Genomic DNA, 21,948 nt, shown 5'->3' with positions numbered 1-21,948 from the left:
TTGGTCTCAGCCGTACTCCCGGCACCAAGACCGGAGGCTGGAATGTACACTGAATGACATCCCCACAAGCATCTTTTTATACATAGTCCCTAGAGGGAGTTTTCTCATCCCTAATCATTTACCTAATGTTTTTTACTTTTCACAGTTTGTTCTGCCCTCAGAGCCAACAATTTTGTAAACAATCATGATTTTCGAAAATACATAACAAATTCTTAAATAGGCCATAAGAAGACATGGACCCTGGTGTTGGCTGAAGAATTACTTATGGTGGCAAAAAATTGGGGGCAGTCCTATTGGGTAATACTGAGGGACTTGACAGGGAAAATTCCTGAATGTGGAGTTGTTCTGGTTACTTTTACTGCATAATAAGCCTGGTGGCATAAAACAAACATTTTTATTATAGTATAGTTAACATTTATTACATTCATGGACTATTCTGTGGTCAGGAATTAGGACAAAGCATAGTGGGGATGGCTCTCTCTGCTCCAAGATGTCTGGGGCTTCAGGTGGAAGCTCACTGGCTGGAGGTGATTCTCGGGATAGCTGTTGAGGGCTAGAGTCATCTGAAGGCATCTTCACTCATATGTCTAGCAACTGATACTGGCTGTCTGCTGGGACTGTCAGCCAGAACACTTACACGTGGTCTGGGCATCCTAAAATTACGGTGGCCTCGGAGAGGTCAGATTTCTCTTACGATAGCTCAGGATTCCAAAGGTGAGTCTCTCAGGACACCCAAACTCACGCTGTGAATTCTCATCTCAAAATAAAAGTCAAAATCCTAACAAGGTCCTACACAGCATTGCCAGTAGTATATGAGAAGATGATTCAATGAGAGGGTACTAAGGCGGGAGCAGGGATTTCACTGTTAGAAAAGGCCCTGAAAATCCAGATGTAGTATACAAGGTCGTTTAGCAAAAATTGTGCCATCCTAAGGATAATTCGTTGTGTAGGACTGTCCTGAACATTGCAGGACTTCCAGGATCTCTGGTCCCGCCCTGTAAAAGCCAGTTGTGCCTCCAGCCATTGAGACAACCAAACACTCACGCATTTTCCAAATGCCCCTCTAGGGGGCAGTGTAGTTTTGTGGAAAACCATTATTTACAAGTTAGGCTCTAATGTCTCGGGGATGAATATTTGTCACAAGAGATACCTGTTACGCTGTCCTACTTGTTGGCCCCATGGTGTAATGGTTAGCACTCTGGACTTTGAATCCAGCGATCCGAGTTCAAATCTCGGTGGGACCTTCCCTCTTTTTTTCCACTTCATTTTTCTCCATGCGATCTCGTCCCTTAAAACTAGCATTTTCCCTGTAATCCAGCCCACCATAGTTCGGTCATAAGGAGCGAAAGTATCGTTGTCAGTCTTCGGAAGTCGGAGCCCTTCTCCTGGAGCAAGGCCACGTGCAGAAACCAGTACTACCAGAAGCAGCCGCCGATCCTGTGACCTGTGCCGAGATCCGGGTGAGGAGCGGCTCGTCTCTCCGTTGCCTCCCCTTGCCTTGATTCCTAGGAAGGAATTTGCGTATGAGTGCAAAAGGACTTCCTGTTTTTAAAAGAATAACCATGTTACTTTAAGACTGGAAAAAGGAGTCTAAAACTGAGAAGTGATAAATACCTGATTTGAGGGCAATAAACTTGGAGAGGTTTTGCCCTCCCTCCTGGCTTTACTCTCTGTCGAACGCTCTCCCAGGATGGCGTCCAAGCCCACACAAGCAGGGCAACTGGCTATGCAGTCCGTGACCTTAACCACATTCAAGCCACCTCATTTCACATAGTTGCAAATTTCTTCGATTCTTTTGTAGACTTGCTTTTAGTAATGCCTCTCTCTGCATTTCAGTTAAGTTGATCTGTGTTGTATTGCTCTTCAGCAACCCGAGAATGAGCAGCTTTTGCTGTCACCCTGGAGCATTCTAATACAAGTCCTTTCCACTTGCTGGGAGCAGCTTTCTACATTTTAATGATTGCTGCCCTAACCTGCCCACATCTCCGGCCTCATTTGTCACCATTCCTGCCACACACACATCCCCAAACTATCTTCTGGCCGCCAGCCATGGGAAAAGTACTTCTATTCTTCCATTTTTTTCCGCTCCACATTTTCCACCTGCAAAATGTTTTCGCCTTCCCCTCTCTGCCCTCATGTTACAGGGTCTAACTCTCTACTCATTCCTCAGATATGAACTTACACGTTTCAGTCCTTCTCATTGGCTCTGTTTATCTGGATATCTGGGCTTAAGTGCTCCATCTGTGTTTTCTCAGCACCCTAAAATCCCCTTCTCATACTGATGAGGATTATTTTGGGCTGGTTACTTTTGAAAGCTGCAGACAGGAAGGAAACTCTGAAGGGTGGAATTTGCTTGCCCTTTGCTGAGAGATATTTGATTTGTGAAGGAAGTCTCTATCTGCAGGGATGTCTCCCTCTCTGCACCAGGAGGAAGGGGGGATGACCTTATCTCTAGAAACTCTTAATGAGGAAGCATAGGACATCTTGACTTAGTCCGATCTGATTCTTATCTAAAGTTATATGACCACCCAATAACCAGACCCCACCTGCACTGATACCATTTTAACGATTTTTTCATGATTTTTCCTTTGTCTTATAAGGAAATAACTCACATACCTATGCCTTATAAATTTAGCTCTAACCCTCAACACATTGCAGCTCTTACTGCCCATGAGTCCTGTCCCCATGCCTGCAGCTCTTACTGCCCATGGGTCCTGTCCCCATGTTATTCCACACTGTTCTCTAAATAAAAGAGCACTACTGCCAGACCTTGAGAGTCCAAGAAATCTTCCTTTTGACTCCTCCGCTCACCGAGCCCACATCATTTCCACCTCATATTTTTTTTTAAAGATTTTATTTTACTTTATTTTATTTTCCTTTTTCTCCCCAAAGCCCCCCAGCACATAGTTGTACACTCTTCATTGTGGGTCCTTCTAGCCGTGGCATGTGGGAAGCCTCCCCAGCGTGGCCCGATGAGCAGTGCCATGTCTGCGCCCAGGACTCAAACCAACGAAACACTGGGCCCCCTGCAGCAGAGCACACGAACTTAACCACTCGATCACGGGGTCAGCCCCCACCTCATATTTTAATTGCTTGTTTAATACTCCCTTGAAGCCAGGTACCTGAGGGTTACTATAGATATTAAACCAATTTGTTGTTTTCCTGTCTAACTGGAGGGGTGACTCAGGGGTCTCAAGGATTTGTGAGCTTGTTTTTCAGAGGATTTCTGAGCTTGTTTTGCAGAAGAAAGAGAATGCCTTCGGAGAGGTTGCGATCACCCAGGACCAGCCATTGGCAGTCGTTGAAGCCCAGAAGTCAGATGACCCAGGGGATTATGGGGTGTGACCCCTTTGTTTCTCTGAAGCTCCTCCTGCCAAACCCCTTAGCTGTATAAACCCCCCTGCTTCTGTTCTTGGGAGGCAGACTTGAGCAACCCCAGGCTTCCACTTACTCGTTTTGGCCAATTTGAATCAATCTGTCTCCATCTCCAAGCACTGATGTCTCACTGTTTGGCTTGCTGTGCATTGGGCACACAAATTTGAGATTAAGAGGTTCAGTATCACCCTCTCTCCTGTTCTAAACAGCAAGTTCTCCTAGTGGAGAGACCAGTACTGTGGCCTTGATCACCTTTCAGCTCTCAGTCCCACAGTCCCTGGCTCCTGTTAGGAGTTCAAAACTACTTGTGGAGTGCATAAACTTTCATCTAATCTGGTCTGATCACCCCAGAACCCGGGATAGCTCATGTCCACGTTTGGTTCCAAACCATCCTGCTCCGTTTCTTCCCAGATTTCTTCTCACTCCTTTTCCTTCAATAATCCCAAATCTATGCCCACTCTGAGACTAAGTATTTGTCCAAGACTGAGCAGAAGTCCCCCTGGAGGTGAATGTCAGCCATGAGTCTGTCTCAATGACCTCGTTCAGTAGCTAATGGTATGGGCGGGGGGCGGGGGGGTGATAGGAGATTGGACCACTGCTTTTTGAATGTTTTGAATGAAAATTCGCCTTAGGGAAGAAAGTCTCCTTTCACTACATTCTTGTCCTGAAGTCAGCACCTGCCTAGTTTTGTTACCTGTTGGCAGTAGGGAGCCCAGCGCCTGCCATGGGCCTAGCCTCTGGAAAGCACTAACTGCACGTTTGTGATTAAATTGAAGATTTTTGACTGCTGCACAGAAAGCAAAGATTTAGGCGGAAGGTGCTCCTGTTTCCTTTCTGAGGGTGCAGGAAGGAGACATTAGCCTCTGAACTCTGCACTTATTCATCCCCTACTGCATGTGGCTCTCATCACTGTTCGCCTAAGGGTGGGATGCTGGCAGGGCTGGAGGATGTGGTCCGGGAGAAACGCAGATGTGTTGTCTCTGCCGGACCCAGCTGCTACTGCTCAAGTCACAGGCACTTCCTGCACATGGCGCACATTTGTTAACCTATCAGAAGGCCTCAGGGTCAAGGCCATGGGAACTATTTTTCCCTTTGGCATTGGAAAATGTGATTGAACTAGTGTGTTCATCCCTGGCTGGTTATGTCGAGGGACTGGAAATCTACAGGCTTTCCCCAAGAAGATTTAAAATCATCTCCTTTGTGAGGATCTGTTCCTTGTTTCCACCAGGCTTTGACAGTTTGGTATCTCCCCTGGAGAATTTTATCCTCTCTTCTGAGGATTTCCCATCTCCTCTGCACAAGCAACAAACGGTCCTTGCCCATCCTCAGTCTGTTCTAGGCTTGAGAAAAACTCTCAACCCAGGTTTCCAGAGAAGAACTGAAGGGGAGGAAACTTTTTCCCTTTTTCCCTTCTAGGTTCTTTGGCTAGTCTAATAATTAAGTTGACATAAGATAGATTAATAGGAGAAAAACAAATTTAATTTCGTACATATAGGAGCTCATAAAAATATGAGACTCAACCAAGTAACCAAAGCAGGCAGCTTTTATACATTTTAGATAAGGAAACAATAAATTTGTGAAGAATTGACAAAGAAATTTGGACTTGGGGTAGTAAATTAGTGAAGAAGTAACAATATTCATTTATACAGCATTCTGGGTCCAAATTCCTGTCTGGTGATAAGGATATCTCTCTACTCCTGGTACAGGGAGGGTATCTTTCATATGGGAGAGTTATTTCGTGCTTTCAGGAGGACAAAAGAGAGTCAAAGCGTCCTTCTTGGACCTGCTGATTCTGAAGTAACTTTAATTCAAAATAACCAATATGCCAGAGTGGCACACTGTGGGGTGACATACTCTGCTCTGCTTCAGAACTAATTTAAAGACTTTGTCCAATAAGAGCCATCTTGCAAAAATCTCGTTGCAAGGGAATCCTGCAGGAAGTCTGGTATTTACAGGGAGAGTTACAGAGTTGTGGGGGATTTTGTTGTGTATTTGGGGTGTTTTGGCGGGGGGCGGGGGGGGGGGGGGGGGTTGCGCTTTACCGTCTGTGTCCACAAGAGGGCTCGCCGTCCTCTAAACCGCCTTCAGTGCCGCTTCGCTTAAAATCTGAAGTCCTGGGAGGCAGCCCCAATCCGCAAGCCTCGAAATTCAATTTCCACTAGGCCGGCTTTCATCTGGCAGGCATTGAATCGCGGTACACTACTTGGAGAAAAATGGGTTCCCCTATACCATTAAGGCAGTTACCGAAGCACTCACTCCTAAATTTATGCTGCTGAGTATCTTTGCGCTTCGAGCCAGCCAAACGCCAGCAGGGGAGTTTATAAAGATACCGCGTTAGGACGCGACTCAGAACATTCAGAACATTCACCAAGATCCATCACAGAAACTGACTTGTGTCGTGGGTTTTCATAAAGAGTAGGCCTGCATGTGTGTGCGGGAAACCGATATGGCAGGTGGGGATGGGGAAGGTTCTTTGTGTCCATTTGGAAGTCTCCCAGCGCGTATTTTCCCCTGGTGAAAGGGGAGCAGGAGGACGGGAGGGCTGTGCTCTGACCTGAGAAAACCCCCGAGGGGCCTTGCCTTCCCCCACCCCCTCGCTTCACCGGCCCCCGCTCCGAGCTGCGCTCCCAGGGCTGCAAGGTCCTCCTCCAGCCTCGGCGTCCAAATACTTTTCTTTCAGTTTTCCCTAAACACCAATGTCTCCCCCGTGAGTTTGGTAAAATCTTTCCATAACGCATTCGCAAAAGCAACATACACCACCTAACTGAAGACGATTTTCCGTGAAAGCCATAGGCTCTCATAAAGTAGTGAAAGATCTCAGGTCTGCCTCACGTTCCTCACCTGTGAAATAGTGATCATGGTCCCCGTCTCACAGGCAGATTGTGAGCCTGAGGTGAGGTAACAGTACAAAACACTTGTCACAAAACCTAGCCCTCGGTAAGGGCTCAATCCTGTTTAACGATCTCATTTGTTTTCCAGTGTGGAAAGGAATGGAGGCCGCGGGGCGCAAGTTCCGGAACCACTCGGGAGGAGATGCAGGGGTGGAGGGGAGGATTCCTGACGTTTGAAAGTCAAGATTTCACTTTAAGACTCTAGGTAAAGGATGTTTGGGTGCAGGCATGTGACAGGTAAGCGTCCATGACTTAACCCCAGAGGAGGAAAAGCAGAATGTGCTTATACATTTTAGACAACCAGATCAGGGGACGCAGGAAGAACTATATCATCAAAGAATTTATGAAACACTGGCAGTCAGCAGGCCCCATGGTGTAATGGTCAGCACTCTGGACTCTGAATCCAGCGATCCGAGTTCAAATCTCGGTGGGACCTGAAACTGACCTCTTTAGTTCTGTTCTATTTCCGTCTCTCCTTTCTGTAAACTACTGGTCATTTTGCCATTTCTACCAAATCTTTCTTATTCTGGCTCCTAGAAAAACAATTTTCAAATAAAATGTGCAAGAGATATTTTAACTACAATCATGAATCCCACTCCGTCTTTCTTCCCCATTTGCCAGTGGTATTGTGTGTGCCCACGGGCATTGGGGGGAAGTTGAGCTGGAGACACACACATCTAGTTTGGGTTTAGTGGCATGTATTTATGGATGCTGTGGTCTTTTCCATGTAGTTAGGCTATTGCTAGGAATACTCCTACTGCCCGTTGTGCCAACTCACTGGGAGTCGTGACAGGAAGATGCAGGGGACAGAGGTCATTTCATGACATGGACATCTTCTGTGGCATCTGGCACTGGAAGTATGAGGAGAGTGGAGGAGAAACAAGGTTTGAAATGTTTGAAGACAGAAGACAGTCTGTGGAATATTCTTCCAATCATTAGTAAGTGGAAGATTCAGTTCTCAAAGAAGGCTAGTCAAAATACAAGTTCTTTCCCATCAGGAATGCACTTGAAAATGCAGCATAGACAATTATAACATACTGGTATCTTTTATTTTTTTCTTTCCTGCATCGATGAGAATCACATGCAACAACGTTTATCAGAACTCCTGAGACTGCAGGCGAGTCTGAAACAGTGCTACGAAAGCGAGGGGCCCGCAGCAGTTCATAAACAAAAAGAACAGGAACAGAGGACTTTCCAAATTCAGGACAACAATCTTAAAAATGTGCATGACTTTACTAACAGTGACTTAGAAACCAGAGAGATGCTTTTCTAAGCAACTGTTTATGGAAAATAGATTTCAACCAACCCTGCTAGAGGAAAGATTGAATTATTTTACCAATCTCTGTATAGAAAATATGACAAAATTTTGTCATATGGAGAGGTGATCAAAGACTACACAGCCAAAATGACCCAGGAAAAGAATATTATAGAGACATGTCAGATAGTTAATTAGTAAAATATTATGTCACTTTTCTGGAATTTGTAGGTTTTTGGTATTTAACAGCCTTTTTTTTAAGTTATTTTTGTATTAAGGTATAATTGCCATATTGCATTAGTTTCAGATGTACAACATAATGATTGATATTTATATATATTGCAAAATGATCACGACAATAAGTTTAACATTTGTTAACTTAGGCGAATGTTAAATTAGGCTTAGGCTTTCATTGAAGCACACTTTTATTAAGCCTTTGTTGCTCAAATATTTCTTACGCAAGCGTTTCCAATTAAATTTTTTTTCTGAGTTCTCTTATTAATTGCAACATGTTTTATAATTTTATGTTTTGTATTGAAATCACTAATCTCTCTGGAACTTGATTTTTACATGGTTGAGAAGTAAATGTCCATCTTTGTTTTCTTCCATAGGCAAAGTTAGTTGTACCATGACTATTTATTTTTGAAACTACCTTTGCCTACTAAATTGAAATATTAACTTCGTCATATGTTAAGTTCCATGTATCTTTGTATCCATTTTCTCAGTTTACCTATTTCCTTCTACGTAGACTTGCGACAGTGCTAAGATCTTCTGATTTGATTTTCTTTTCATACATTTTACTTCCCCTAGAGCATTCTTTCCCTGGTATTTGACATTTTCAGGGACAGGGGAATAAGACAATAAAGTTGGGGAGGTTGGAGATTCAAATAATGTTTCATTTTGTAATTTCCAGCTTCTGGTAAAGAATTGAGAACAAATTGGGCTGCTGATGAGCATACATATGAAGCAGTTGCCTGGGGTAGAGAAACCCCAGGGGTTGGATTCCAGTCCTTTGGAGCTCTGGTTAGAAATGAATGTAATAAATCACGCACAGGAATGAACAAAAGAGTGAAAAAGCAGGATTCCCCCCAAGTAAAAAGGCAACGTAGGTTTACAGTAACCAATGTTCTCAGGCAAAAATAAGTAACAATGTTCTTCCTTTGACTATAAGAAAATGTGCAAGAAAAATATAAAATCATATTCTACCTTAGTGCGTATTCTATCCAGTGGAAGATAGAACATTAATTTTTTGCAGCATGGAATTTGTCACCTCCTCTTCCTCTACTATGGTGGTAAGATTTGTCTCTGTTTTGAAATGAGTGAGAAGGAAATTACCCAGTCACGTGGGAGCGAAAGAAGGAAAATACCAAACACATTCCTAGGAAATAGGTACAGCGTCAGAGGTGAATTTTATGAAATCAGTTTCCTCAGAGGCTGTCTTCTCCCTGAGACTCTGGAACCTACTTACTTGAAAATATTTAGCAGAGGATGGTTTCGATCCATCGACCTCTGGGTTATGGGCCCAGCACGCTTCCGCTGCGCCACTCTGCTCTTGGCTTGGCTGTCCTACTCTTCTTCTTTATCACGTAAAAGATAAGCCACTTTGCCAAAATAAACATTTTTCATTTCCTTATCTGTTTGTCCTGCACTTCCTCCATTTTTCCCCTTTCCTTTCTTGGCCTTTCTAAGATCGCTTCCTTCAAGAATTAGATGACCCTAGCAGTCATTTCCGAGGGAGGCGCGCTTCCCCAATCTGCAAAAGATGTATCCAGCTGTGACATCTTTTCTTTAGATGCTGCTCTGAGCTCAGAGGAGGAACTTTGAAGTATGTCAAGCAAAGCCCTCAGAAGTCCTTCCTCAGGAATAACCAAGGAAGGCATGGAGTCATACTTACTGTCCTTAGGGAGGAAGTATATTAGCCAGCATACTCTGTTTCCCGGTCAAGAAAATTTCTATGAGGAAACTAGAAGCAGCATTTCCCTGTATTGACATTTGCAGCCTCCTGGGCACCTGGTCTACCCATGCAGGCCTCTGCCCTTGGATTCATGAAAAGGGGCTTCTGATCCCTTTAGGTCATGTCTGCAGAGAGCTCTCTCCCACCCTCAGGGAATGTCTGCTCTCTCAGACCGATGGCCTGGATAGAGACCTCTGACACACTTTTATCCTGTGCTTTATTGGCCAAGTCCCTTCCTCAGCTTTCCTCTTGTTCTTTTCACCAACTTCCTTCTGTCTTTTCGGGGGTTTCTCTGTCTTCATTAAAGAATTGTTTTTCCAGTCCTAGGTGACCATTATTCTTCTAGAGAAGGAAAAATAATTTTCCCTCTACCCTTCGAAGTTCTTGGCTGGGAACTCTGTAACAAAAGATCAGCAAAAGAAAAACAAACAGAAACTGATTAACATGTATACCTCATGTATACATGGGAGATACCCAGGGAAAAAGGAGGAACTCATAGTGGTGGCTTAGAACTAAGGCTTAAATATCATCTTCAGCTAAAGACAAAGGAAAGAAACTTATAGAGGAGGCCAGTTATGGAGAGGTGACCAGGAAAAGCACGGTAAACAAGGGTAAGGTTTGTACACAGATTTAAGTCACTGCCTTCTCCATTGATAAGGGTCTAAAGTTGTCTCCAGAGGTTAATCTTTGTCTTTCCTAGTAGAAAGGGGAGGACAGACAACTTCGTAAATTTATGTCCTGCTTTTAGGCAAATACAGGGAGGGCAGAGAGCTTTTCTTAGATCTGCTGCTTCTCAGTTGCCCTCAGCTCAAAATAATCCTTAGGCCAAAGTGGAATATTTTGGAGTGGCATATTCTGCCATGCTTCACTCTCCAGCAATTCCATTTGAGTTTTCTCTCTTCCTTCCGCAAGAAACAGGTCGAGACACTGGGGCAGATATATTGGGGTTAGGAAGATGTTTCAGAACAGAAGTGTGAGAAAACTGGTGGGAATGATTCGTGTGGACAAGTTAGATTCTGAGCAAATCAGATTCAGTTCCCAGAAGGACTTGACCTGGGGCCACTAGATTTGGAGTCCTGGGAACTGTCACTTACCCCGTAAGGATGAGATTTATCACCTTCTTTTAATACCCCAGCTCCTGTTGCCTGGAGCCTGAGTTTTCACTGGACCTCTCACTCTGCCACTATGAAGCCTCCAGAGCCTCAGAAGGCTGCCCGTCATGTGCCTGAACAAGAATCTCGATGGAGAAACAATTTTATACCCCAAAGCCAGAATTCCTCACGCGTCCTCCCCTCCACCAAGGCTTTCCCTTTCAAGGTATTTAAGGCTATAGCACCTGGGCCTCTGGTCACTGGAAAACCAGTGAGACAGTGGAAGGAGGAGATTGAGAGCTTGCCATGTGACAAGCAGTGCTTCCCTCAGTTACTGCTCACCTTGCAGTTAAACGTCATCTGTTTTACACATGAGGAGACTGGGGCACACATCTGAGATCCTTCACCTGCATGCGCTACTTCATGTCCACGATATTTATCAGGATGCTATCTTATTCCTAAAAGGTAAAGGATCTGGCACTCCGGAAGAAAGGTAAAGGTAAAGGCATTCCTAAAAGGTAAAGGAACAATTTTAGGGGATTTTACAGAAATTATGTCAGGAGAAGCTAGACTTACCAGAAACGGAAATAAGTGTGATAGAACCACGAGGCTGGGAAAGTATTCTTGTACTATGCGACTGTTCCCATAAAGAGAGTGGGAAAGAGATGAGCGGATCCTGATGTGGAGGTTTAGAGAGGAAGGGGTAGAGGGAATCAGCAGTCTTCCAAATCCAGAACTGAAACAGGGCCCCCCGTTTCCGATCCCATCGTCAGGAACGATACCCAGGGAGAACCCCCAAATGTACCTACCGACGTTTCTCGGCCACTACCTCTCGCGTCCCTTTCCCCGCGTTCATAGGGGGACTGGCAAGTTATAAAATTCTGTAAAGCAGTCTTTGCTGCTTCACTGGGGGCTCAGTGTCAGTTTTCCCAAGAAAATTTCGCAGAGAGCTTGGGCGATGGCCTCAGCGCCGGAGCGGTGGGCAGAGCTCTCCTCCGAGCGGGTAGATTCGGCCGGACAAACGCAGGCGAGCAGCTCTGGCACCTGATTGCGTTTTCGGGGCTCGTGAGGCGTCTGTGTTCCAGGGACACCGGCCTTTCCGAGTTGACACGGAGTCCCTGGGACGCGCCGCCTGCTGGAGACCGCGGGGAAGAAGCAACCCCGGCGGCCCCCCGCGCAGCCGGTTCCAGTTTCCTGAAAAGACTTTAGAAACGCGGCTTTGAAAGGCTGTCCTCACTAAGCCCTTCGTCGCCGCTTTTCTACACGTTGCGAGTGAGATCCTCGTCCCCTCAGCCAATTTTCCACGAGGCGAGAGGCCAGGATGAGGTCGGTAGGGACCGTTTCCTGTCTGCACCAGGGACTGGAAACCTCAGGAGAGAGGCTGAGTGAAAACGCTCCACCGGCGATTCACACTCGTCACAACGTGGGATGGGATCTGAGCCGCCAGGTGTGAACAGGTGCAGCGAGGCCCAATTAAGTTTTCATCACATTAAGTAGCCAGACGCTGCATCACAGCCAGAAGACCTGACATGTTGTGTTGCCTGTCACATCTATGGTTTAGGCTAAGAAAATTTAGGGATGGGGCATGTTATGGACTGAATGGTGCCTCCAAAATCATATGCTGAAGGCTTAACACCCAATGTGACTTTACTTAGAGACAGGGCCTTTAAGGAGGCAAGTAAGGTTAAATGAAGTCATAAGACTGGGGCCCTAATCTAATACGACTAGTGTCCTTATAAGAAGAGGGAGAGACACCGGAGATGTGTACCCACAGAGAAAAGGCCCCAGGAGGGTACAGGGAGAAGGCAGCTGTCTGCCACCTCCGGAGAAATCAAACCTGGGACACTTTGATCTTCAACTTCCAGCCTTCAGACTGTGAGACAATAAATTTCTGTTGCTGAAGCCACCCAGCCTGTGGTACTCTGTTACGGCAGCCCCAGCAGACTACACAGATGTCTATTGTGTGTATGAGTTTGTCAGTCAAACCTTAAGACTCCCTGCAATGTTTATGCAGAGTGGCCACGCTGCCTTAGGAGTGAGGTCGGTAGTGTTCACATGGTCTCTTAAAAATATCAGTTTCTAGATGTACAACTTCCGGTTTTACTCTTTCTCATATCTTACCCTTAGGTGGACACACCTGCCAGGCCGGCCTTAGGTTCCTCTTTGTCACTTCCTCTTGTAAGGTTCACCTTTTTCAAACTTTTCAAAAGAAAACACCTTTTGCCACTGCTGAGACCATGATGGCCTGGAGGCTTGCTGCCTCCTTCACTAACGCCTGGTGGGGCTGGCCCAGTGGCAGAGTTAAGTTTGCGCATCCTACTTTGGCGGCCCGGGTTTGCTGGTTCACATTCCAGGGGCGGACACATGCATGGCTTGTCAAGCCATGCTGTGGCAGGCATACAGCATAAAATAGAAAATGATGGGCATAGATGTTAGCTCAGGGCCAATCTTCCTCAAAAAAAAAAAAGAATACCTGGGCCAAGAAGCCAGTGCAAGTTGTGGGGGGACTTCGCCATTGGGAGGACTTGCTATAATTCTGGCCCCACTCAGCCCCTGCATCAACTACGCCATCATGATCCACCAGGCCACACTCAATGCCTCTCTGAACTGATGGGGACATGCACAACATGCCCAGCCAACCCCAGGACCCCAGGGCCCAAGCTTGGAGTCGCCGAAGAAACTGTCAGCACCTCCACTGACAGGAGGAGGCCCCTTCCTCTGTGGCCTCCAGTAAAAATGTGAAAACTGAAAAAGGAACTCTTATCCTTTAAGAATATTAATATAGGGGCCGGGTCGGCCTGGTGGCGCAGCGGTGAAGTTTGCACGTTCCGCTTCTCGGCGGCCCGGGATTCACGGGTTCGGCTTCCAGGTGCGGACCTGGCACCGCTTGGCAAAAGCCATGCTGTGGTAGGCGTCCCACATATAAAGTGGGGGAAGATGGGCATGGCTGTTAGCTCAGGGCCAGTCTTCCTCAGCAAAAAGAGGAGGATTGGCAGTAGTTAGCTCAGGGCTAATCCTCCTTAAAAAAAAAAAGAATATTAATATAGTTAATTGCCCTGGAGGGTAAAAATCCTCTGGAATAAATTAAGATACAGTGTAAATATTGATGTCTGAAAAGCCCCTTTAAATCAGAACACTGGGCTCAGTTCCAGTTGCTTATTTCACATAAATTCACAGATGAGGATGTAAATATTTCCTGATTTCCTTGTAAAAGATCTGTTGTATGACTGAGGATAGAAATTATATACACTGGCAATAATATAGAGTTTTGTATTTCTATGAAATTTTATTTGAAGTCCTAGAAACAACAATTATTAATTTTTGCCAACATTTTTCTGATACCGTAAATCTACTGCTGTGAGAGAAGGATGTGTTCCAGGCCTCTCTCCGACGGCTTGTAGACGGCCATCTTCTCTCTGTGTCTTCACGCAGTCTTTCCTCTGCATTTGTGTCCCAATTTCCTCTTCTTATAAGGACACCAGTCATGCTGAATTAGGGCCCACCCTAATGATCTCACTTTAACTTAATCGCCTCTACAAAGACTCCGTCTTCAAAAACAGTCACACTCTGATGCATTGGGAGTTAGGACTTCAACATATAAATTTGATGCGGGACACAATTCAGCCTGTAGCAGATGCATACGTATTAAGGATTATCGTCTCTTCTTGGAGAATTGATTCCTTTATCATTAGGTAATGCCCCTCAATATTCCCAATAATTTTCCTTGCTCTGCAGTCTACGCTGTCTGACATTAATATAGTTTAACATAGTTACTCCAGTTAATATACAGTTTAATATAGTTACTCCAGTTTTCTTTTGAGTGGTGTTAGCATGGTCTATCTTTCTTCATACTTATACTTTTAATCTGAGTCTTTATATCTAAAGTCAGTTTCTTGTAGACAACATATAGTTGAGTCCTATTTTTTATCCACTGACAATCTCTGGCTTTTAATTGATGTATTTAGGCCAGTGGGGTTTAAGGTGACTATAATATAGTTGGATTGATATTTACCGTATTTGTGTTGTTTTCTATTCGTTGCTCTTCTCCTTCTTTGTGTCTTCCACTCTCTTTCTACATTCTCTGGCTTTAACTGAGCACTGAATAAGATCTCATTTTCTCTCCTCTCCTAGCTTATCAATTATACTTTTTTTTGGCGTTTTTTAGTGGTTGTCTGAGTTTGCAGTATCTACAAGATTTACACCTAATCCAAGTCCACTTTCAAATAACACTATACTTCTTCATGAGTAGTGCGAATGCCTTATAACAGAGTATTCCCAATTGCTCCTTCCCATTCCTTATCACCTTGCTTTCATTCATTTCACTTATCCATAAGCTAACATCACTGAATATAATGTTGTCATTATTATTTTGAAGAAACTGTTATCTATTAGATGAACTAAGAATAAGAAAAATATGGAGGCGACCTAGTGGCCTAGTGGTTAAGTTCACGCTCTCCCTTATGGTGGTCTGGGGTTCACCGGCCTGGATCCCAGGCAAGGACCTATGCACCGCTTATCAAGCCTTGCTGTGGCAGGCATCCCACATATAAAATAGAGGAAGATGGGCACAGATGTTAGTTAAGGGCCAATCTTCCTCACAAAGAAAAAGAGAAAAAGTTATTCTCTGCAACAGAAAGAGTCACAAGTACTATTCTGCTGCTGATGTGTTCATTGGCTGATAATTGATCTTATAAAAAGATCTTGTGCTAAATTCCAGAGACTGTGAACAGTCATGAATCTGAGGATTCAAGGGACCTTCAGTCCCTTCACTTGGGGTAGGAGGTTCCCTGTCTTACGGCTGTAACCCCCAATTCTTTATGGTCCCCGACAATATGCCGGGATCTCTACTAGGCAGTAGAGTAAGAGGTGCAGCATTAAAGACGAAACACGGGTCTGTCCTCAAGGAGCCTTCACCCATGAAAGAGACACAAACACCAATATCAGCCTGAGTCTCTAGGGAGACCCACGGAGAACTCTGCATGGGAAGCAACCCTGCCAAATGGAAGGATCAGAGAAGGCTTTCCAGGGGTGAAGGCATTCACACCGGGTCCTGAAAAATGACTACAATCTTACTGTGCTTCTTGCTTCCTGAGTCTTAGGCCTTGTTTTTATGTTTTCGTCATAGGAGAGTGAGCTGCCGAATTAATAAACTTTGTCCTCCTGGGAAAACTGCCAAAGGCGATGAGGCTATCAAAGAAGCATTTCCTCAGGGTAGGAATAGAGAACACCCGGATTCTGCTCCTGCTGCACTGCCAGGACCCCTAGTCTGATGCAGCCGGAATAAAGCGTGGACTCCATCTCTTTGTCCATAAGCCGAGGTCCCTCTTCTCCCAGAGACAGTGTGTACCTCAGTACGTTCTTGTTCTCATGGCATCTGTCACTCTTCATCAAGTGCCCACTGAGTGTCCAGAAGCCAGGGTTCTGTCCTAGCAAACATTCAAAATGATCCACACAGCCATGGAGTCTCAACTCCATGACATTTCAGCAAGAAATGACTTATTTTTCTCCAACCACTGCATTAGGATGTGTCTTGTTAAATCTCTCTTTCCTGTCATGTGAGCAAATTCCGTGATGGAGGACACATTTGGTTATTAAAAATTTCCATCTGAAACCAGATTTCTTAATTTCACAGTCTCCCCACAGTTCGCGCCTGAGGGGGGATGGAGAGGCAAGTAAAGGAGATGCAGGAGAGGCAGAGGAGGGGGCAAACTGCCTGCTGAGAGAGGAGGAGGGTGCAGGGTCGGGTGAGGCTGAGACACCCCCTCCCCACTTCTTCAAGGCCCAGCTTCTCTATTGTTTGCAGAGCATAAAAGGGAAAGAGACTTTTGTCTCCTCACTTAACTGGCTGCTGCCTGAGGCCTGTCTCTATTGTGGTTGCTGCTTATAACAAAGACTGGCCCAGACACCTTCTGTATGGGGTGAACCTGTAAGTAACCCCTCACCTGCAAACCACACTCCCTACAAGGAGGCGGGTGGCACTGACCTCTCGCTCTGCTCTTCCTCCCTGGTCTTCCTGTGGAGACAGGGAAGACGGATGGAGATGGTGGCTGGTCTTCAGAATAGTCCTACCACCTTTAGTAAGCCTTGAGGAAGGCAGATGGCCTCATTTGGGGCAGCGTTTTTAAGAATACGGAGTATTGAATAAATCTTGTTTTTCAATAAACACCACAGTCTCTAATCAAGAACAACTAGAAAAGTCCCGCTCACTATCTCTCCGATGAACACTGCCCACTGTGAAGGCTGAAGGGTCCCCATTGCTGTACGGTCTCTCTCAGTCCTGCTACCTGGGCTTGCAAATGAACCCACAGGGCTCCAGGAGTAAACAGACATCAAGTGCGCTGATGTGCAGGGTGAAGGGAGACTCCCTTAGTGCGCCTCCCAGATTCCTGCTCCTGTCTTGTCACCTGGCCTCCTCCACCAGGAAGCCTCCGGGAAGGGACTCCACCACGCAGGATTAGGGATGCTAGCTCTGAGCCCAGGCTCTGCCACGGGATCACTGCCTGACACTTCATCTCTCTACAACTCCTTTCCTACTCGCGTCGCAATAGTCACCATCCTTTTTCAACAGCTCTCTGAAATGTTTCAAAGTATTAATACTTCTGATAACAAATGCGTGGGCTTTTTCCTCACACCAACCAATTCTCCAACTCTCCAGACACCAACTGGCATCCTACAATTCAATTCCGTTCTGACACTACCTAGAATTAGTGCAGACCTCCCAGGTTAAGGGCTCAGTCCCTCAGGACTGCCCTCACTTCAGGCACCAATTGCAAGTCACAGGTCTGCCGTACTTCTGATCAACTGGCCACAAATCTAGGGTTCCTACGATCTCCTCTTGAGGTTTGATAATTTGCTAGAATGGCTCACAGAAAATTTGCCTGGGTCCCTAGAAAAACTCAGGAAAGCACTTTATTTATTATTACCGGTTTATTTTAAAGGATACAAATGAACAGCCAGATGAAGAAGTACTCAGTGCAAGGTCCAAAAGGGTCCCCAACACCAGAGCTTCTGTCCCTGTGGAGTTGGGCTGTGCCACCTCCCCGCACATGGGTTCATTCACCAACCCAGAAGCTCTCCAAACCCCATCATTTAGGGGTCTTTATGGAGGCTTCCTTACACAGGTGTGATACATTAAATCATGGTGGTTGCTCACTGAACTCAACCTCCAGCCCCTCTCGCCCCCCACCTCTCCAGAGGTTGAGGGGCCGGAACTGAAAGTTACAACTCTCTAATCATGTGGTTGGTTCCTCTGGGAACCAGCTCTTGTCCTGAAGCAATCTAGGGGCTTAGCAAGAGTCACCTGATTAGCATAAACTCAGGTATGGTCGAAAGAGGCTTATAATAAATAACAGGAGACCCTTCTCTCAACCTTATCACTCAGGAAATTCTAAGGGTTTTAGAAGCTCTTTGCCAGGAACCAGGAAAAAGATCAAATACATATTTCTTATTATATCACAGTACCTCAACAGCTCAACATGTACTTTGAAATATTATCTACCCCACAATGCTGTGAGGTAGTTTCTAAGAATAAAGATGACAGAATCAAATAGAGTGACCGAAGGCTTACATGAAAGGACTATCGAACTGCATAAAACGTAGGAGCAGAATTAAAAGACATGGGGTGACGATGTAACTCTAAGACCAACAATGGTGAGAAGCTACTTGCATTCTTAGGCTAGAAGGGACAAGAGAGAGAGAAGGTACCAAAACCTGGTGAGACCTGTCGGAGACAAACTATGGCCTTCTATAAAGCAGTATATCCATTGCCAACCGGGGGCCTAAAAAGGAAGAAATTAGGAGAATTGATATTCTGGCATCTCACTTCTCCCACCCTCCAATCCTCATTTGGTACTTCTTGTTGGCTGAATCTAACCAAAAACCAGTGTACAAGGAAGTTCAATTAATATAGTCTATAAAAATAATCTCCCAGGACACAGAAAAGTGGAGGAAGGTTGAGGGGGGATCTAGAGGGTCAAACAAAAAATGTACAGCACTAGGTATTACTAGATATCAGAGATGAGGAAGCTTGCCTGGGTCTCTCCAGACTTCGGACCCCAAATCTTCCTCTTGAGAGAAAGATCCAGGCAGTGCTCCAAGTATGGCTGTGCAGTTCATGCACTACACAGAGATGGTGGGCAAGGGGCCAAGCAAGGGCGGAAGGACAGAATGTCCTCTGCTCCTGAAGCCGTGTGCCCTGGGGCAGAGCTGAATTTGCCCAGAAAAGGTGAATTTTCTAATTTGCCCTCCCAGAGGGGGCAAAGTTTTTTAATCTGCATAAAGTCACAAGTAGGGTAGCAGTGGTCCTATTCCCAAGTGACAACCCCAGTCCCTACTAGCTCTGTCAGTCTTTTCCAGGGTTGCCATGTGCCTGTTTACAGATGGAATATTAGTCCTGTCAGCCGTCTCATTGTGTGAACTGGCAGGCAAACACGTCCTCCAGGACACGTTATCCCTCTTTGGCTGGTCTGTGTCCTGTGCTCCTTCCAGGCATATTGGCACTGTGATTCAGCATTTACACTGGAGGAGGAGCAAACAAGGGAATCTGTTTCTTTATCTTTTTCAGCTTCTAGAGGCCACCTGTATTCCTTAGTTGGTGACCCCTTCCTGGCATCACCCCAACCTCTTGCTTCCACCCTCACATCTCCTACTCTTGACTGATATTCCTGCTCCCCTTTTATAAGGACTCTTGTGATTACACTGGGTTTACCTGGATAGTCCAGGATAATCTCCCAATCTCACCATCCTTATCTTAATCACATCTGTAAAGTCTCTTTTACCATATGAGGTAACACATTCCCAGGTTCTAAGGGTTAGGATGTGGACATCTTTGGGGGACCGCTATTCTCCTCCACACCCCTCGTTTACTTTTTAGGCGTGAAATGGCTAGACCAGTGTAATTCCATCCCCTTCCTTCCTGTGTATGCATCAGAGAAGATTCATGCAGGGCGCTCATGCTGCTGAACTGCCAATACACTGTGCTGTTGGAACTGGCGTGATCCTCTCAGTGTCCCTCAGCTGGGGCTTCTTTCTTCTCAATCCTTCTGGAAAATCAGGTGAGGAAAGTGCTATGTAAGACACGAGCGCCCATGGGCGAGAACTTCTGGAGAGAGGCCTTTTCCAAGGCCTCATCCCTGAGGCCATAAGCATAATCCATTTCTCCTCTGTACAGCCAGAAAAGGGCTGCTGTCCTTCACAGCGTCTCGCAAAAACAGCCACTTTGGTTGAAAGTAACTTATCGAAGATTACAACCTCTGCACACAGCCTTGCAAGTGTGTGCTCAGTTTTCTTCTCATTCATAAATAACGTTGAAATTCATGTAGGCAAACCTAGACTCTAATCTTAGACTAAAGACACCAAGTCGTGTTGTGGGGAAGAGGACTGATTGTCCAAATCCCTCAGTCAGGAAATAGTGAGGCAGTTCTTGAATCCAGGTTTAACTCCCACTTTTGTGTTAAACTTTTAAAAATGGCACTTCTATTATACTAATTAACTCACTGGTTCTGAAACACCGGTTTTCATTGCCAGCAGCTCCAGGAAGAAAATCAGGGAAATGGTAAGAGACCTAAGGGAAAACTCTGTTTTTCTCCTCTACTCTCAAGACTTTCAATAGCAGATGTGTGGGGTTTTATCCCACACCAACCAATTCTCCAGTTCTCATCAGACATCAACTGGGTGTCCTTATAAATTTTACTCACTTCCAGGTAGACAACTATCTACCTGGAAACAGCATCTGATCCCATAGGCTCAGCCCCACAAGAATGTCCCCATTTCAGAAGTCAATCGCAAGTCCAGGTTATCACCTGTACTTCCAACTGACTGGCTATATATTGGGATTCCCCTTCCTCGAATTCAATCACTTGCTACAACAGCTCAGGAACTCATGGAAACGTTTACTTATATGTTTACCAATTTATTATAAAAGGATAAAACTCAGGAACAGCCACATGGAAGAGATGTATGGGAGAAAGAATGTGGAGCTTCCACGCCCTCTCAGAATGTGCCACCCTCCCAGCACCTTCAGGTGTTCACCAAGGTGGAAGCTCATCAATCTCATTTTGGGAAGTTTTATGGAGCTTAATCTACTGGCACTCCCCCCCTCTTCACCCCCCAACCTTCCCAGAAGCCCATGAGTGAGGCTAAAAGTTCCAACCCTCTAATCATTTGATATTTCTGGTAAACAGCCCCATTTTAAGGCTATCTAGGGGTCCCACCCTAAGTGACCTCATTAGTAGAAACTCAGGCATGCTCAAAAAGGGCTCCTTATAACAAAAGACACTCGTATTACTCAGGAACTTCCAAGAGTTTTAGGAACTCTGTGCCAGGCACCAGGAACAAAGAGCAAGTATATTTCTCATTATACCACAGGGACTTTTCTTAAAATGACCTTAAAATAACCAGATTGGGCCCAACATGGAGTCACTTATGATAAGCCCCACTTCAGCAAATCAAAGCCTAACTAAGTTTCTATGCTCAGCTCTCCCAGAAAAGGAAGCCCTAGGCCAACCAATCAGGGCTTACCGGTTCAGCAGAAGTTCCATGACCTGGCTCCAAGACGTCTTGAAGGTAACCCTGCTTTAACCAATCAGCAAATGCCAGTATAACTTCCCTTGTTCCTGCTCACTTCAGTCTATAAAAATCTCTTGCCTTGTACAGCTCTTTGGAGCTCCTGTCTGCTAGGTTGGATGCTGCCCAATTCATGAACTGCTGAATAAAGCCAATAAGATCTGTAAAATTTACTCGGTTGAATTTTGTCCTTTAATAATGAGTTGTTCTTTATTCTCCAATGGATACTTCCAAATTGTTTGGGATTAAAACTTTCATTTTTTTATGAAGTGATGTTGATGGCATTTGAAAACTAAAGCCACTTAGTGGGAGAGCACCTCCCCTCCAAACCCATGATTTAGGTTTTATTTTAGGCTTTGGAATGGTTGTTGAAATGCTGGGAATATGGGTGAATTTCTCCATGAGAGGTTCCCTGTGGGCTGGCCTCCTGCACAGCTCCTTGGAAACTGCGTATAGCTAGCTCTTAATGCAGAGTGCCTGAGCAGCAATTCAGGTCATCTGTCTACCCTAACTTGTAAGCTTCAAATTCTCTAGTCCTTGTTCACACCAGGGAGGATCTGGGGTTCCCCTCCTCAGGAATGCTGAGCTGGCAGAACAGTGCTGGAGCCCAGTTTCTGCTGCTTCACGCTGCTGTTGGATCCCAGCCCCTATTACCCTGTGGCTGGCGCTTCCCTAATCATGCAGCTGAAAATTCTCACAGCCTAAGAACCAGGGATGCTCTCCAAGAATCAACATGTAGCTCTGAAGGATCTGCACACTCCCTACTGTTCCTTCATGGTGAAAGACTCCTAATAAGCACCAGCCCAGCAGCCTGGGTTG

At 45.4% G+C, this 21,948-nt stretch overlaps 3 non-coding genes across 3 annotated transcripts; 2 read left to right on the top strand and 1 right to left on the bottom strand.

The window, feature by feature from the left end:
- Nucleotides 1-1,172: 1,172 nt before the first annotated feature.
- Nucleotides 1,173-1,244, top strand: TRNAQ-UUG (transfer RNA glutamine (anticodon UUG)). Its single transcript has one exon. It is a non-coding gene; the product is annotated as a tRNA-Gln (tRNA).
- Nucleotides 1,245-6,630: 5,386 nt separating this feature from the next.
- Nucleotides 6,631-6,702, top strand: TRNAQ-CUG (transfer RNA glutamine (anticodon CUG)). The gene has a single exon. It is a non-coding gene; the product is annotated as a tRNA-Gln (tRNA).
- A 2,298-nt stretch (nucleotides 6,703-9,000) lies between these two features.
- Nucleotides 9,001-9,072, bottom strand: TRNAM-CAU (transfer RNA methionine (anticodon CAU)). The gene has a single exon. It is a non-coding gene; the product is annotated as a tRNA-Met (tRNA).
- Nucleotides 9,073-21,948: the final 12,876 nt, after the last annotated feature.

The sequence above is a fragment of the Equus caballus genome, chromosome 20, assembly GCF_041296265.1.
Source record: "Equus caballus isolate H_3958 breed thoroughbred chromosome 20, TB-T2T, whole genome shotgun sequence".
NCBI classification, from domain to species: Eukaryota; Metazoa; Chordata; class Mammalia; order Perissodactyla; family Equidae; genus Equus; species Equus caballus.
The sequence above is the reverse complement of the archived record's forward strand: the minus strand, read 5'-3'. Positions and strand labels throughout refer to the sequence as shown.